Below are 18242 nucleotides of genomic sequence, written 5' to 3' on the forward strand. Positions count from 1 at the left end.
CGGCTGCTCAACCAACTGAGCCACCCAGGCGCCCCATGTGGCATGGATTTTTAATGGCAAACTATTTGGGGAAAAAATGCATTTTTGCTGTAGCATACCATTTTATACCTAGGTTAGTCTAGGAATTTGGATGATGTTCTGGAATTTCATTGCACATTTAAGTAAAATAATGAGTATGCCCTGTGAAGAACCATATCAGGGGCTGTTAGAAGACTTTCCCAGTCTGCAGTATCCCTGTCTCAGGCCCACTGTCCCTACTGTCCCCTCACACTCTTTACTTTCCCTCTCCCTCCCTTGCTCAAACATTGCATTTCTAGGTGAAGGCTAAAGAGGAAGCAGTGATGTTCTCCAAGGGGTTCAGAACAAAGTAGCGTGGTCTCTGACGAAAGCTTAACCGTGGAGAATGATTGAGAATTGTGCTGTGCTTGCTAGATCACAGTCTGCATTGCTCTTTGTGTTGGTTGAAAATATTCCGTGTGCCTAAAGAGAAAGAGTTGGCAAATTCTTCCCGGGGAGAACCAAGCAATAGGTTGGGGGTGGAGATTCTTGACCTTCTGCCGCCTTAGTTGAATAGCCTCACCTTTCCATTCTCTGTTCCTATTAAGTTAGGGGAAATGATACTGAACCACCTCCTGACAGCATTCCCTGGACTAACTAGTGACTAGAAAAGTGTGCTGAAAGTAGCCTCTTGTTAAGTCTCCAAGTTGTACCTCATCGTCTGTACTAACATTTGCTATCAGTGAGTGTGGATCATTTTGTGTCCATAAAACCGTGTTCCATATTACGTTTTTAATTCAGTGAGTGGTTATTGCTAGAATTACTACCAAAAAAGAGGGAGACTTTTGAGATATTTTTATATGGCACTTAACAGATAGTTTAAGGAGACTATACGTATTTGTAGAACTCCCTGAAAATTCAAGGACCATTGGTAAGTAACGTGTGTCGAAATGAACCAATATATTAAAGAAATTCTTAAAATAGTGAATGAGCAAGTAGAAATTTTTTACACCTATCTAAGCAATTTCAGCCCACCCTTTCACATTGCTTATCAGGGAAAAAATCATTTAACTTCTTTATAAATTACATGTATTTGTCTAACCTGTTTCCAATAAATGGACAAGACACAGTGGAGGTGGCAGTGAGCCACAACTAATTCACGTGACACATACATCATCATGTTTCTCAAATACCAGTGATCTAGAAAGCCAGGTATTGGTTTCGCAGAAAGCAAAATTTAATTAGCCACATAAAAACTAATTATAAAGAGCTACTCTATGCACATAATTGAGAAAGTTTAGTATTAAGTCTCTTCCTCAGAGAAGATTCTCAACTCTTGAAGCGTGTAGAGGACAAAGGAACACAAGGGATTTCTCAGCAGAAAGATAAACCTGCCTCCTGAGTCTAGCCCTCTGGTAAGACTTCATAGCATGTGTGTAATTTTTATCAGGGCTTCCTGGCCCACACAATACCTTTCTATGGATTAGAAAAGATACCACTCAGGATATCCGCCTAGTAGCAGAGCATGAGCCTTTATGGCCACAAAAGACAGCAGGTGATGGGACCGCAGCTCAGTGAACAGAGCTCGGGCTGGATCTCAGCCCCACTCACCCTTTAGGCCTGGTGTCCTTTGTGCAGTTTTCAAACTGCACAACCTTCTATAGCAAAGAGACCTTGCTCATCATGCTGCCTATCTGTCTGCAGATTCTGTTCACTCTTGAAAGACTTGATTTCATGGAATCATCTCGCTGAGAAAGACCATAGGAATAAAACTAAGACAAGGTGGAAATAAGCAGCCCATGCAAAACACCTGTGCTTCCACTCACAAAAAGGGGGAGTTTGGTGGACAGCAGGTGAGTGACCCTCAACCAGTAGAGTGTCAGCCCCAAATAGAGAAAATATTTTGCTTAGCTTCTGACTACCAACTCCTGTCTTTCCAGCTCATTGTTCTAGTACGGCAACTGCAACAATCTTTCTACCCTGTTGGGACCTCCAATCTGTTGATCTCATGGCATTTTCATTGTCCTTCGCCCATAAGTCTTCCCTTATCTCCTTACCCTGCTTAAATTCCAGGTAAATCACTATAATCATTCCTTCATATAGATCCTCAACTCTTTCGTCCTCCTACTGATTTAGCAAAGCCACAACCCTGGTTAGATTCAGCTCTTTCTCTGTGTGTGCACCCACACAGCTGAACTGTGTGTGGCTGGAGAAATACAGTCCAAGACAGCCACTCCAAATTCATGAGCACTAACCTCAAATGGTCTTCAATGCTGCAACCATATTAACATTCTCTAGTCCGTTCAGTCTCCCCCTCTGCTGACTGTGTTACATCTCTGTGCCCAGGAAAATGAAACTACTGGAAGAGAACCCCCACAGGTTACCACTATCTCCTTCACCCACCTAAGCATCTGCTCCCCCATATGCTACTTTCCTTCATTACTATTGTTGAAGGATACTTTTTTTTTTTAAATGTAAAATCATGGGGCACTGGGGTGGCTCAGTCGGTTGAGCAACCGACTTCTGCGCAGGTCATGATCTCATGGTTTGTGAGTTCGAGCCCCGGGTCGGGCTCTATACTGACAGCTCAGAGCCTGGAGCCTGCTTCGGATTCTGTGTCTCCCTCTCTCTCTGCCCCTCCCCCACTCATGCTCTGTCTCAGAAATAAACATTAAAAAAAAATTTTAAATGTAAAATCATGATTCTCACACAAATATGAAATGAACATGTGCCAACAATTTTACTTAGCTTGTTAAGCAATTAAGGAACCAGTAAGATGTTAGAACCAGTTCAGTGAAGAATTCCTAAGAGCAGGCACACGTATCGATAATGAGGCATGCCAAAATGAATGTCATAGATGCATATTAACTGCTTAATACTTACAAAACTAGTGTCTACAGTGGGGGGAGGGAAAGCACTCGTTCCTTCATCAGACCACATTCGTTTGTATGTCTCTGCAAAAGAATTATTTGCATTCCTGTCAGTTGTCTAGGAGTTGTAAAATAGCTCAAAGACAAGGGGCAGACAGCCCAAACAGTGTGCCAGAAAGGACACCTGTAATATTTTTTGCTCATTTCAAAGTCATTAGTTTTTTCCTGAAACTACAAACAATCTCTCTGGATTTCTTTCCAAAGCTAGGCCCCCTACTTGAGCACTTCTTCCTCCCACTGGATCATCACGTTTTTTACCTTTTCTGGACATTTCTATAAGCAGACAAATACCTTCTAGCCCCATTTCCCTTACCAGAGAAGCAGTTCCTTTCTGGTTTGTGTGTTTTGTGTTGTCATGTTCGTTTTGGCTTTTTGTTGCAGCAAAACTAGAAAGGTTTGCTGGAGTCTGATTAGCGTTGTTCTCCTTCCCACGTTCAGCCCACGTTGGTCACTCTGTAGACCTCATGGCTGCCATGAAACTGCTCCAGGAAGGTCTCCAGCGACCCTGCCTCACCCAGTGGTCGCGTCTCAGCATCCGTTCCGATGCAGTAGCAGCAGCTGGTCACGTCACCTGGATAACTTGCCCTGATTGTCCCCGAGACACCACACCTCTGGCTTTTCCTCCCATCTCCCTGGCTGCTCCTTCCCAGCTTCCTCTGCGGACTGCGTTCCTCTCTTCTGACTTCTGATCACTTGGAGGGAGTGTGCCAATTCACAGTTCCTGGTCCCTTTCTCTACACTCAGTGATCTCATCCAGTCTTTAAATACTGTTTATACGCTGACAACCCCTGCATTTATATATCCAGCCTAAACATCACTCCTGCGCTCTAGGCTCACATACACAATTGCCTACTTAACATCTCTACTTGATGTATAACAGATATCTCAAGTTCGACATGATTCAGTTAATTTATTTTTTTTATTTTGTTAGTGTTTATTTATTTTTGAGAGAGAGAGAGGCAGAGCAGAAGTGGGGGAGGGACAGAGAGAGATGGAGACACAGAATCCGAAGCAGGCTCCAGGCTCTGAACTGTCAGCACAGAACCTGACACAGGGCTCGAACCCATGAACTGGGAGATCATGACCTGAGCCGAAGTTGGATGCTTAACCAACTGAGCCACCCAGGCATCCCTAAGTTAATTTCTGATTTTCCTCATTCCCCCCACATCTCCTCCACCTACAGTCTTACCATTTTTTACTTTCTCAAACCAAAAACGATGGAGTCTTGTCTTTCCCTCACACTGCACAAACCAATCCGTGGTTCTACCTTCAAAATACATCCAGAATCCATCCCTGTTATCGTAACTCTACCAACTACCATCCTGATTGGAGCTTGCCATCATTTCTTGCCTAATTTACTGCAACAGACTCCTAACTGGCCTCCCTGCTTTCCCCTTATTCCTTACAGCTGATTCTCAACACACACCAGACGGATCCTTCAAAAACCTATATCACATCACGTCAGACTCAGAACCTTGCAACAGCTCCCAGTTTCTCTTAGATAAAGGCCAAATTCCTATAATAACCTCCGAGCCCCCATTGGATCTGGCCCCCAGTCACCTTTCTTACCTCATCTCCTACTATTTTTACCCTCATTCACGCTTCCTGCACAATGACCTCCTTGCCATTCGTTTTACATGTCAATCCTGTTCCTCTGTCAGGACCTTTGCACTGGCTGTGCCCTCTGCCCAGATAGCTGCCACATGGCTAACTCCCTCACCTCCTTCAAGTCACTGTATTAGTTATCCACTGCTGTGTAACTAAATATTCCAAATGTTAGCAGCTTAAAACAGCAAACATCTGATAGTTTCTGTGCATCAGGATTTCAGGTGTCACTTAGCTGGGTGTCTGTGCCTCAAGGATTCACTGCAGTTAAGGAGGCACCGGGGCTGAGGTCTCATCTGTAAGCTCCACCGAGGGAGGACCCACCTTCAGACTCACTCACCTGGTTGTTAGGATTCAGTTCCTCGTGAGCTATTGAATGAAGGGCCAGGAGTCTGTGAGTTGCCTGTTATGTGGCTCTCTCCACAGAGTGGCTCATAGTACCACAGAGTGGGTCCCATCAGAAAAAGCAACCAACAGTGTGCAAGACAGAAGACACGGTCTCTTTGTAACGTGGTCTTGGAAGTGACATCCCATCACTTTTACCACTTTCTGTTTGTTGGAAGGCAGTCACTAGGTCCAGTCCACACTCAAAGGAAGGGGATTATACAAAGGCGGGATGATCAGGAGGTGTGGATAATCAGAGTCCATTTACCACTGTGACCTTCTCAATGAGGTGACCTCCTTATGTATGTATGTGTGTATTTTTTTTATTAAATATAATTTATTGTCAAACTGGTTTCCATACAACACCCAGTGCTCATCCCAACAGGTGCCCTCCTCAATGCCCATCACCCACTTTCCCCTCTCCCCGCAACCCCCCATCAACCCTCAGTTTGTTCTCAGTTTTTAAGAGTGTCTTATGGTTTGCCTCCCTCTCTGTAACTTTTTTTCCCTCGTCCCCTCCCCCATGGTCTTCTGTTAAGTTTCTCAGGATCCACATGAATGAAAATATACGGTATCTGTCTTTCTCTGCCTGATTTATTTCACTTAGCATAATACCCTCCAGTTTCATCCATGTTGCTACAAATGGCAAGATTTTATTCTTTCTCATTGCCAAGTAGTATTCCATTGTACATATAAACCATGTCTTCTTTTTCCATTTGTCAGTTGATGGACATTTAGCCTCTTTCCATAATTTGGCTATTGTTGAGAGTGCTGCTATAAACATTGGGGTACAAGTGCCCCTATGCATCAGCACTCCTGTATCCCTTGGGTAAATTCCTAGCAGTACTATTGCTGAGTCATAGGGTAGGTCTATTTTTAATTTTTTGAGGAAGCTCCACACTGTTTTCCATAGTGGCTGCACCAGTTTGCAGTCCCACCAACAGTGCAAGAGGGTTCCCGTTTCTCCACATCCTTGCCAGAATCTATAGGCTCCTGGTTTGTTCGTTTTAGCCACTCTGACTGGCGTGAGGTGATATCTCAGTGTGGTTTTGATTTGTATTTCCCTGATGAGGAGCAACGTTGAGCATCTTTTCATGTGCTGTTGGCCATCTGGATGTCTTCTTTATTTATTTATTTTTTTTAATTTTTTTTTCAATGTTTATTTATTTTTGGGACAGAGAGAGACAGAGCATGAACGGGGGAGGGGCAGAGAGAGAGGGAGACACAGAATCGGAAACAGGCTCCAGGCTCTGAGCCATCAGCCCAGAGCCCGACGCGGGGCTCGAACTCACGGACCGTGAGATCGTGACCTGGCTGAAGTCGGACGCTTAACCGACTGCGCCACCCAGGCGCCCCTGGATGTCTTCTTTAGAGAAATGTCTATTCATGTTTTCTGCCCATTTCTTCACTGGATTGTTTGTTTTTTGGGTGTGGAGTTTGGTGATTTCTTTATAGATTTTGGATACTAGTCCTTTATCCGATATGGTGACCTCCTTATTTAAAGTCACAGCGTAACCCTCTCTCATTTCCATCTCCCTTTGCTCTTATGACTGGTAACAAATACTTCCTGTTTTGCGGTGGTTTGTTCTGTAGCAATGGCTAACTGATGCCCTCTCCTCTAAAAACTCTACAGTGCGCTTTTTTACTCATGCTCCTTATTTTATTCTCTGTCTCTCCTCACTGGAATGTAAAATGTTGTTCTGGGGTTTCCTGTTTTGTTTTGTTTTGCTTGCAGATGTATCCCCAGCACCAGAAGAGTGCCTGGTACATAATAGACACTCAATAAATATTCACTTAGAGAATGCTTCTATTGTCATTGTTTTCTGCAAAATCACTGATCTCCTGCCTTTACCTTGTTGCAGAATTGCAATAATATCTACCTTATGAACACTGAGCACAGCTTATATTCACATACTCACATGTGTGAAAAGCAATGATCCAATTGTGCATTTATACCACCCAGAAACCAGTAACAATTATAGTAAAGAGGAAATAACATGAAGTTCAATCAAAAGAAATGGTTAGGAATCCATAAATCATTATAATCCCACCTACATGTTTTTTAATCAGGTTTTATAAAAGAAAAAAGTCAGCACTTTAAGATTTCTTGCTTCTTGACCTCTAGACCTATTACTCTGTGGCCTGCTATAGCTAACTCCATGATTTTTTGACATGTGGATTAGATAAAAATCTTTGATAGTTAAAGAAAAAACAAAAACCCATGCCAGAGGAAGTATGTAGTCCAATAAATTGGAAATAACTTAATCTGTTACTCTGTAATATTCTTTGAATTCTGTGCTTATGAAATGGTGAGAATAAGTCCTTTTCAGTGCAAATGTGGCCCATGCTAAGGACTGAAAAGGGTAGACACTAGTTCAGTATTCCATTTCCCGTTCCCACTGATCATCATGGCCAGATTGTATTTCCAATTCATCTTTCTCCTTTCCCATCTAAAATTGTCTGTTGGAGTCTCTTTCCATGACTTTGCTTTTTAAGACACAAAAGCAAACTTAAGATTTCAGAGTAATCATGCAATTCAGGAGGACAGCAATCGGTGAGGGGCAGTTAAAGAGGAATGGATTGATTCCCTTTCATCTCTCCCATACTCCAGGGTCTACGATTCCGAGAGTAAAATTTGTTAGTGGGTGAGTGCCTCCCATGAGATCAGGCTCAGAAACTTGGAGATGGACGAGACCTCAAAATTCTTGATTTTTCTAAATAATTTATTAATCTATTATAAATGTACCTAAATCCATTTTGAGCCTCTTGTTCACGATCTCAGTAATATCTTATCTTTGGTGATCTTGTATTCTCTAAGCTTATTACACTTTTGTCTTTTATAAAACTCCCTCTTTCATTCTCCAAGAGTTTTGTTTTTCCAATCTAGGATTCCAGAATGTATAGAACACATCAGTTCACCCTATCCACAATCATGATTTTATATGCTTTCATGTTTTTCTCTTCTCAGAACAACTTTCCAGATTGTCAAGTTATTAAATTTTGTTGTTGTTATTTTATATAAGAGGGACACAAGCTTTTAAGTCAGATGAATTTTATTTGCATTCCCTGGATTGCATCTTTATCAGGGTGTGGTAATTTAGATGCAGAAGCCGCTGATAGCATGAGGATATGTCAGAACTGAATAAGCATCTGACTGTGCCATTTTTGGCATGCATGCTAATAAACTGTACTTGTTCATAACGTGTAGACTTATCGTCAGGATGAAAAGGCATTTAGGAATATGGCCAGACCTTAAAACTGGTTAGTTAGGGATTCACAAGGGCATGGCTGTCTGCAGATTGAGCATTCCTTGTGACTTGCCTTACAATATCCAGGCCTACCTTTCATTTTCATGGTTTGACAAGGTCTGTCTTCATTACCATAGACTTCAAACTCTTTTTTTTTTTTTTTTTTAGTTTATTTATTTATTTTGAGAGAGAGCAGGAGAAGGGGGAGGGTCAGAGAGAGAGAAGAAGAGAGAGAATCCCAAGCAGGCCCCACACTGCTTGTGACACAGGGCTCAACCTCACCCACCATGAGATCATGACCTGCTCAGGAATCAAGAGTCAGATGCTTAACCAGTTGAGCCACCCAGGCACTCCTCAAAACACCCTTCAAACTTAGAGTAAGTGAAACAAGAAAGACCCCAAGGCAACTACTTCTGCTACTTGATGGAGCTATAGCACCCTGATTTGCCTATTAAAGGAGACAGTATTTAATTAAAAGTTATAGACACAGTTAGAAACCTCTCTCCTTCCTTCATCTCCCACTTGCACAAAAGGGTCCTTTGGATTATACTCAAATCATGAAGCCCCTTTAGTTGCGTGTACAACTTCTCCAAGTTTCAGGAAACATTTCCTCACGTGTGAGGAAACATTAAAATACCACTGTATAAATTTATACATAAATTCAGACTTACATAACACTAATTTGTATCAGGAATTAAATCTGTTTAGAGAAACTGTTCCACAAGCACCAACACTCTAGAAGTACTAAAAGTTATATTTCAAAATAATTTATTAGAAAGTTATCTTAGCATTGTCACAGCCTATAAAACATTCTTAATAGTTGCATCAACAGAGAGATCTTCTCCAAAATGAAAATGATCAAAATCTGTTTGAGATCTTGCATTTGCCAAGAGTGACTCATGTTGCTTTCAGTCCTATCTAGTGAAAAAGAAACTGCATGAAGTGAATTTCTCATCTACTGAAAATGAAAATAAAATGACAGGGTAAATATTGGTGAATGTGCAGACAAGTAAGCCAGAGAAAATTTCATAATCAATCAAGATATCACATTAATGAACTATTATTATTTATTGTATTACATAAAATTCTGACACTGAAAATATTATAATATTTAAGTTCATGTCATTGCTCCTATATCACTATGACCCCTATTACATTAGTACCTTTAACTGTACCTTTTTTCCCTGCTTTTTGAACAGAAGTCCCACATTTTCATTTTGCATTGAACCCAGCAAATTATGTAGCCAGCCCTGACCATAGGTAAGAGCATGACAGTTTTTGTCATCAGCCATTACTGAAGACAGGTCGTGGTTGTGAATGCTTAAGAAGTGTAGAAAGGAGGGGAGCCTGGGTGGCTCGGTCAGTTAAATGTGACTCTTGGTTTTGGCTCAGGGCATGATCCCATGGTTTGGGAGATAGAGCCCCATGTTGGGCTCTGTGCTGTCAGCTTAGGATTTTCTCTTTCTCTCTCTCTCTCTCTTTCTCTTTGTCTCTGCCCCTTCCCCCACTCATGCTCATGTGCTCTCTCTCTCGCTCTCTCTCTCTGTCTCTCAAAATAGATAAAATAAACTCTAAGCAGTGTGGAAAAGAGCAAGAAATGCAAGAAAATTCATGTTCTTAATGTGTTCCATATAAAATCTATCAGCTAATAGACATTTAATCTTTCTTAAAAGTAAAACAAGGCACCTGGGTCTCTCAGTTGGTGGATTGCCCAACTCTTGATTTCAGCTCAGGTCATGATCTCAGGATCATGGGACTGAGCCCCACTTTGGGCTCTGCACTGAGCATGGAGCCTGCTTGAGATTCTCCCTCCCTCTCCCTCTGCTCCTTTCCCCTGCTTGTGATCTCTCTCTCTCTCTCTTAAAAAAAAAAAAAAAGGTAAAATAGTGTAATACTGTGACTGGAGTGCAGAATTCTGCATAAGGAAAAATCTGTTTGTATTTGATCCAAAACAGATGTCACTAAAGAACAATTTCAGACAATGCCTCCCATGGGTTGGCAAACTCATTAAAATTATGGTTCCTGCCATTGAAAAGAATGATTCTGGGGCACCTGGGTGGCTCAGTTGGTTAAGTGTCTGACTTAGGCTCAGGTCATAATCTCATGGTTTGTGGGTTCGAGCCCCGCGTCGGGCTCTGTGCTGACAGCTCACAGCCTGTAGCCTGCTTCAGATTCTGTCTCCAGCTTTCTCTGCCTCTCCCCTGCTTGTGCTCTCTCTGTCTCTAAAATAAATAAACATTAAAGAAAATTTTCTTTGAAGAAAAGAATGAGTCTAACAGGGATAAACATCCATTCAAATAAGGGTGAAACTCAGGTGTATTATACAAAGTCAGCCTGCCTACCCTTCCATCAGCATTCTCTGATTTTTAAGTATGGAGAGCTATTTTTCCAAAGATCAAAGAAATGGCCACCACAATATGGATCTCCCTTCTTCTCCTGGTTTCTTCTGCAATGACTCCTTCTAACAACTCTGCCTGAGAAACAAAATCACAATAGAAATGACTTACATTTGAAAATGAAACAACAGGGAATAGAACTTATACCAGATAAACCAAATTGGCTTCCCATAAAGCTAACAAAGATCCACTTAATCATAATTGCTTTTATTTTTGTACAGTGGTTATATAAGACTATTACTACAGGAATCAAGAAACCTAGAAAATATGTGTATTTACCCAAAATAATTTTAGTTCTATCTTCTTGACTTTTGCTAACATAATGGATATCTAAGTGGTATAATTTGTATGTCAATGCTTTTAATGGACCCATTTTAGCCCCATTTCTAATGTTTGTCTTGTCAAAATAGACTGAGAAAAGGTGCATGCATGTACAGAATTACAGTGAAAGGCATCATGATCGGTGTTTTAAAATTAGGAAAAACATTGCAATACATATAAGAATCAGAAAATAAATATTTGGAAGATATAAGATATACTTTACAAGTCAGTGACAAAATGACTTTGTAGCATGCCTCCGTTTTCTAGGCTGACTGTATCAAAGTTAAGTTTGAAACAGAAAAACAAAGGTAAAAAGAGTTGTCTGGGGAGTGTCTGTCTCCAAGCTACTGTGTGAATGATGGGTAATTATAGACAGAAAAGCCATGGGCTTTTGTTAGCCCCAACTCCCAACCTTTCCCACTCACCCCTCCCTCCTGCAACTCTCTAAATGACTACCTAGCACCAGAAGCTTGGATTTTATAGTGAAAATAGTTTAATGGGCTAGAAAGCGCTCAGAGAGAAAATCATATTGTTTACAATACAGCATCTCATCAACACAGTGGTACACACACACACACACACACACACACACACACACACACGATTAGCTTTTATCGAAGTATAGTCTCCCAGAAAGGGTGGGACTTTGGCGTGTTCACTGCAGGCTTCTTGTTACTATGCATGTATGATTCCAGCTGTATGGAGGGTATGTGGTTAGTGTATTTCCATACTGTAGGTCTCTAGAGGACCAAGCTTCCCACTCCAGCATGTAGAGAGGAAGGACAAACAAATTGGCAGGCTCAGACCAAACCCAATGCACAGATAGGTGCTGGTTCTGCCATCACCTTTTTTTAAAAATTTGAATTCATGACTATAATAGTTAATTTTATGTGTCAACCTGTCTAGGCCACCATGCTTAATTATTTGTTCAAACACTAATCTAGATGTTGCTGTGGAGATATTTTGTAAATGTGATTAACATCTACAATCATTTTTTTAAATATACCTTTTAAGCAGTCTCTACACCCAATGTGGGGCTCAAGCTCACAACCCCAAGATCAAGGGTTGTGTGCCCTACTGACTGAGGCAGCCGGCCACCCCAACATCTGTAATCACTTTAAGTGAAGGAGATTACCCTCAGTGATGTAGATGGGCCTCCTCTAAGAAACTGAAGGCCTTGGGAGCAAAATCTGAGGTTTCCTGGAGAAGAAATTCTGCCTCAGGACTGTAATATAAAAATATTGCCTGGGTTTCCAGCCTGCTGGCCTGCCCTAAGCATTTCAGATTCACCAGCCCCCCCCCCCACAATCACCTGAGCCAATTCCTTAAAAATAAATTTCTTTCTCTCTGTATTCACACACACACACACACACACACACACACACACACACACACACACATCTGTGATACTTCCCAACTTCCATTGCAATTAACTGTGGCCACGGGGCTAGCTTCTTACCCAGATGTAAGCAGATGTGCTTTGTGGCAGCCGCCTTAAAAGACTCATACATACCTTGTGTCCTCTTCTTTTTCCAGCCAGTCCTCCATCCTGCTTCCCAGAACAGGCTGTCCGAGCTCTAGCAGCCGGCCATACTGGGTCATGAAGATAAAGGCACACCCTAGGCATGATAGGACAGAAAGCTGGAAAGAACACAGATCCCTGATCACTGTGGAGCTGCCGGATGAGCTCTGAACTGCCTCTCACAAGAGAAAAACGGTCCTATCTCATTTATCCTTGATATTGTTTTGGATTTTCTATTACATTTAGTGGAATGTAATCTCCAGGATATTTCACGTGAAAAGTCTGCATCATTTTCCACAGGAACCTTCTCAAATTGGTGTAGTTCACAAAGGAAGACATTCCTGCTGCTGCTGCAAGTAAGGCATTTCTCTACCCTTGAGATGCCACATTCGTAGCAGCCCCACAGACCTGCCTGTGGGTGGAGGGGCAGGTCTCAGTGTCCACAGACTTTTCATGGCACAGTTTTCAAGGCATGGGAGGTGGGAAACAGAGGGTCTTCCATTCCACAGCTGTGACCTATTTCTTGTTTTAAAGACCTTCATCTAGTCAAATAAGTTTGTATTTGGGGCGCCTGGGTGGCTCAGATGCTTGAGTGCCTGACTCTTGGTTTTTGGCCCAGGGGCGTGGGATCGAGCCCTGATTGGGCTCCATGCTGAGTGTGGAGCCTGCTTGAGATTCTCTCTCTCTCTCTCTCTCTCTCTCTCTCTCTCTCTCTCTGCCCCTCTCCTCACTCACAGTCTCTTTCTCTCTAAAAAAAAATTTTGCAACAATTTGTATTCCTCTAGTCCACATAATGTTGACCCAACTTCTTAGTAATACTCAAGTCTTAGGTTACTGAAAGAGCACCTTCACCCCCAATTTCCAACCAGCTCTCTGCCCTGAATAGCATCACCAAACTTCTTGAATTAACTTGACAATGGAGGGAGCTGGGCCTGAGAGGATGTCCCCTAATCTAGGAGCTAACGGGATACAGGTTGGAATCTCAGTCCCTGTCAGGCTCCAATGGACCTGGCAATCCTTTGGGGAGGAGAGGTGTTGTGGGTTGAAGAGTTCTTGGTGAGTTAAAGACTGATTCTTGTCTTTGGCTGTGAATGAACTCAAGGCCACAGGATGTGAGCAGAAAGTAGGATGAACTCTGTCTCTCAGAATCAGGCCAAAGACAAGGCATAGAAGACCCTTTGAAGCTACTCAGGCCATTTGGGAGGAATGTGTGAGTGTGCAATGAGGCTGACTTTCAAAGATGAAACTATGACAAGATCAGAAATCTGTGTTTTTGAGCCAAACTATGTCTATCTCTAGATTTGTTTTTATCTTTTCATTCTCATAATTTCATTGAACTAATGCTTCATTCATATCACAGTGTGTTCTATGGCCAGGCACTATTTTAAGTGTTTTTGTTTTGTATTAGTTTTTATATTATAATTATTTTGAGTGACAGAGAGAGAGAGAGAGAGAGAGAGAGAATCTCAAGCAGGCTCCGTGCTGACAGTGCAGAGCTGGATGCAGGGCTCCATCCCATGAACTGTGAGATCATGACCTGAGCCAAAATCAAAAGTCAGATACTTAACCGACTGAATCACCCAGGTGCCCCCAGGCACTAGTTTAGACCTTGGGAATACAGTGAGCAAAACAAGTAAGATTCCTGCCCTGGAGCTTACATTTTAGTTGAGGAATACAGATAATGAGTAAACAATCAGAAAATCAAGTTAAGTTTAGATAGTGATAAGTGCTATGAAAAAGGCTAAAAAAAAAAAAAAAAAAGACACTGAGACAGAGTGACCAGGGCAAGGGGAGGGAGAGGTCTACCTACTTTAGATGGATGGGCAGGAAGGTCTCCCTCGAGGAAGTGGCATTTCCTCTAAGTAACCAGAAGATCTGAAGAATGAGTGATCCAAGAAGAGCAACAAGTACTGTACAAAGGTCTTGAGGTAGAAACATGTTTGGTTGGGCACGGCATGTGAGGTAGAGAAAGCCAAGGGATGAAGTCACAAAGAAGGCAGGAGTTAGATCACACAGAACTGTAATTCAGAGATAGGGACTTTGGACTTTATTCTAAGGGCATTTGAAGCCATTAGATAATGTTAAATGGGAATGAAATGATTTATTTTAATTGTGAATTTGAAATTTGGCAAGAATGGAAGCAGGGGGGCTATTAAATTAGAAGTCTCTTTGAAGAGTCCAGGTGAGACATAACACCTACTCTGACGAGGTGGTTACTATGACAAGGAGATAGAAGGAGGTGAACAGATTCAGGATCTATTTTGTTTATTTTTTTTTAAATGGTTTTTTATTTATTTTGAGACAGCGAGCGAGCACAAGCAGGGGAGGGGCAGAGAAAGAGGGAGACAGAATCCTAAGCAGCCTCCACGCTGTCAGCACAGAGCCTGATGCAGGGCTTGAACCCATGAACCATGAGATCATTACCTGAGCTGAGATCAAGTCAGATGCTTAACAGACTGAGTCCCCCAGGTGCTCCCAGGACCTATTTTAGAAGTAGAGACAACTTCTTCTTGCTGGTGGATTGAATGTGGGGTATGAGGAAATGAGAGGAATCTCTCAGGGGGATGCTCGTTCCATTTACTAGATGAGAAGGCTGGGAAAGGAACAGATTTTTGGAGGGAAATCAAGGGACCTGTTTTGCTCATGCTTTGTTTGAAAGGCCTGTGAGACACCCAGATGGAGACAGTAAGCAGATAGCTTGATGAGTGAGAATGAAGCGGGTCTTCAGCAGTCTCTCTGAATTTACAGCCTGTGTGTGGAAACTTAGTAAAGTCTGAAGAGGGGCCTGGAAGGGCGGCCCCCTTTCCTCTGGGCCAGCAGAGGCCCCCTACAAAGGCCAGGCCCTTATCATCTGAAGGGTTTGGCATGCCCGTGGGTACCAGTACGCTTCATTTCACATAAGTAGGAGTGCTTAAACACTTGAGAAGGTCAAGCAAGTTGTAAACTACTATTTGTCATTTACCTACGTTTCAATTAGCCAAGTGCTTTCTCTTTAATTCTCAATGATCTTCAGTTGGCTTTTAGCATGAAGTTTCTGGTTTTCACTTCTTTCTCATCACTCCCTGTCCTGGCTTCTCCAATCAGCCTTTAATTCTGTGGGCTGTTTAAAGTAAAAAGCTTTAATCCACCCCTTGATGATTTGGGAGTGCAGGAGAGGTCTCTAAGGGAGCTCAGAAAATAGCTTGCCTCTTCACTACTTCTGGAAAGTTGAAGAGGAAAACAAAGAGTGAGACAAACAGGTGGTTAGGTTGGAGGGAGGGACTTTAGGTTTGGTGGACAGGTGTGCTGGACTAATACTGAACTCCAGAATCAAGAGCTGTCTCCATCCGCTTGCGAGCAGCACTGGGCTCAGAGCAGACGGGGACCTCCCAAGAGGAAAAAGGTGGCAATGCTAAGCCCAGCATGCTAGAGTACCCTGGCCAAATTTACTTTCCGTCAGTGGTGAAATGGTTACACCTCTGGGAGAGGCCGGGAAATAGCCCTCCTCATTGGAACTTGGAGTGGATAAAGGGCATTTTCCTCTAACGGATAATGGAAATGTTCACTGTTCATTGGCTGGTTTTACAGATTTTGATTTTCAGTAAGTAGGGCATGGTTACATTGCACGAAACAGGTATCAAGCACAATTCTGCCACGTATTAACTGTGTAATTTGGGGGAAAGTTTCTTGAACTAAGTCTCCGATTTCTCATTTGTAAAAATGAGGACACTGGTACCGACCTTGTGAGATCATTCCTATAACATGTTCAGCGCACTGCCTGGGTCAGAGTCGGCACTATTATTATTACTGGTCATGATGGCCGTCACTACGACCGTGTTAGGAAATGTGCTAGGGGTATAAAGATAAAAGACATAATCTTGCCATCGAGAAGCTGAAGACTCTGCAAGGAGGTAGGAATTAAAAAAAAAACAAACATTAAAATCCAGTGTAATGCGTGTGTGGTAGGGTTTCTTAACCAGGAGGGTGCTTGCCAGTGATATACTGTAGTGAGACTAAATCTGTGTAGGCTGAGACAGAAGAAACAACTTGGAATTGTGGAGCCCCTCCATCCTCATTGGATACGGGGTCAAGTAAGTAGCTCCCGTTGTTTGTCAAGAAATCAGGAAATCGCCTGTGATTTTAATCTTTTTTTTTTTTTTTTTTAATGGGAGATAGTCACTAGTGAGGTTAGAACAGGGACGGCTCTAAATCCTCAGAGTGGTGAAGCCAGGGTCCTGAGTAGCCCTCTTGATGGTGCAAAGAGCTCATTACTTTGGAATCTACACCAGGGGACTAACGTGGCAGAGCCTGCGGTCCACGGGATGGAGGTGACACTGAGACAGGCTGGAAAGGCCCTACTCGGGCCCAGATTCTGACACTGCACTGACCCTGCTGTTCAGGTTCCCCATGGTGACAATGGTTACTGTTTACTTGTGTTAAACAGCTTTGCTGCCTTGCTCCTGAGCCACCTCACATGCAGAAGCTACTGCCTAGGCATCTTATAGCTGTAATCCATTAATCCTCACTGCATCATCTAACTGGGAATTTGGCTAGGAGCACTTCCTGTTAGAGAGCTCTGGGGTGTGTGGGTGGCCCATCCCGGAAAATAAGCCAAGTACCTTCCAGGCATCAGGGACACATGGCCAGTTTGGCCACATTTACCCTTCTGCCTGGGCCATTAGACTGAGTCACTACACTCCCTTTTGGGCACCTCTTAAGCACAGAAAATCCTGAATTTGTAAAGGAGAGGCTTCTGGAGGTAGGATAGTTTGGACTTCTGGGATTTCTATTACTGGTTTATGAGGGCTCAAGCATTTGCACTCTAGGGATGAACAGGGAGGCACAACGTTTGTACCCCAAACTGTGTAGGAGGCATCCTGGTCACACAAGAGAAGCATGTATGAGCTACAGTAGCATGAAGCCAGGGGTAATGAATTCTGTAAGAGGAGGTGTTGGAGGAAGACTTCTGAGAGGTCAGGCCTGAACAGGTTTTAGAAGTATGAGTAGGCGTTTACAGTGATAGAATGGAGGAAGTTAACTAGACAGGAAGAACAGCATGGACAAAAGCTTTACTAACTCGCGACATAATGTGGTGTTAGTGAACTCAAAGTAGGTTTGCCCACTTTGCCACGGATTGTTTTGGTAGATTCATTTCTTGTTCCCACATTTCATAGATACTGTTCTGTAGCTCTTCACAAAATACAGGTTTAATACGTGGACATATATGTATTTAGAATACTGCTTGGTACATGGTTAGCACGCTCTTAGTCACACTTCTGATAACTAAGCAGCTCAACTTTGTCTGTATAAGATGTAAAACTACTTTCAAGCCCAACCAACAACCATCCTTTCCCGTTTTCCACTCTTTCCCGCGCCTAAACACCCAATGTCAAAAGCCAACCAAGTTAAGAGGCCAGTCTAAGATAGGTACACCACAAAACATCCAAAATGGAAAGGCTTTAAATGTTTCTGGTCTGGGGATGATTCTAGGCAAACAAATAATATCTAAAACAAGTCTTGAGGATTTTGTTACTTCTGAAGTCCCATTTCAGAGGTTTGTTTGAAACGATCGCATTTGACCCTGTAAGACCACCGTCCTCTATAGAAAGCTGCACGTTGGAGGCCGGCACCGAGAATAGTGAGGAGTGTGGAACTGGGCTAGGTGTGGCGGTTCCCGCAGCGAGTGCCACGTAACCAGGGCGCTCCTACTAATTTGACATCTAGGAAAGGCTAAGAGAAGCGTAGGCCGGCCCGGATATTAGGGCAGAAGACTCGGGTGGGTGCAGAAGCAATGAGCCGTGGGGCCCTGGGCTGGTGGGCAGCCTCGGGGGAGGAGGACCCCGCGTGGGGCGCGGGAAGA

Source organism: Lynx rufus, unplaced genomic scaffold, assembly GCF_022079265.1.
Source record: "Lynx rufus isolate CCGP_SWC_20201006 ecotype Redwood Valley unplaced genomic scaffold, mLynRuf1.p SCAF_3, whole genome shotgun sequence".
Classification (NCBI taxonomy): domain Eukaryota; kingdom Metazoa; phylum Chordata; class Mammalia; order Carnivora; family Felidae; genus Lynx; species Lynx rufus.